The sequence below is a fragment of the Aplysia californica genome, unplaced genomic scaffold (assembly GCF_000002075.1).
Source record: "Aplysia californica isolate F4 #8 unplaced genomic scaffold, AplCal3.0 scaffold00453, whole genome shotgun sequence".
Classification (NCBI taxonomy): Eukaryota; Metazoa; Mollusca; class Gastropoda; order Aplysiida; family Aplysiidae; genus Aplysia; species Aplysia californica.
Window position 1 is genome coordinate 649,379 of NW_004797723.1, and position 753 is coordinate 650,131.

Consider the following 753-nt stretch of genomic DNA (forward strand, 5'->3'; position numbering starts at 1 on the left):
GAGAGAGAGAGAGAGAGAATCTGTTATGTGGGGTTTGAAAGGCTAAACTGGGGAATCAATTATTCATTTATTGAGTAAGCGCATTAATGAGATTTTTTAGAAGGAGAAAGAAGAGATTGAATGAGAGGCAAGGATCATGGAAACATAACAAGAGAGAATGAGAATTCGCCTTGTTGGACAGGGAGAAAACCTAACCCCTCTAATCAAGCGTAGTCGCAATCTGACACGCACTACGCACGCGACATATATAGATATATGCAACATAATTTCTTGTTGCACTTTTAACCTCTTGATAGGTTCGAATAGTGGCTCAATGGATCTTGGAATTCTTCGGTCAAACCTCGTCATACTGCTAACTTTGTGACGAGCTTGGGGGTTGGGTGGGAGGGGGGAGGCAAAACAACTAGGTTGGCGGTTCAACGTCAAAGAACATGATTCTGCTGTGAAGTCTGTGTTCGAAAAGTGTCTTTTTGTTTGTGATATACATGTACATGCACATGTATTCCTGAGCAGTGCTGCTGACTGAAGTGTGTTTTGGCCGTTCCCAATTGGGGGACATTACCTTCTCGAGTTCTTATGCTCAGTAGAATTGTAATTATAAATGGACTGATTCATCAATGTCACGCTCATAACCGTGCCTGACCTGCAACAAGGAACTGCTGCTTTTTCTTTCCTCATCCTTACTATCGTCATTTGTTCTCTACTTCTTTTGTATGTTTGTTACTCTCTTGTGACCTACTATTTCCGGGGTGC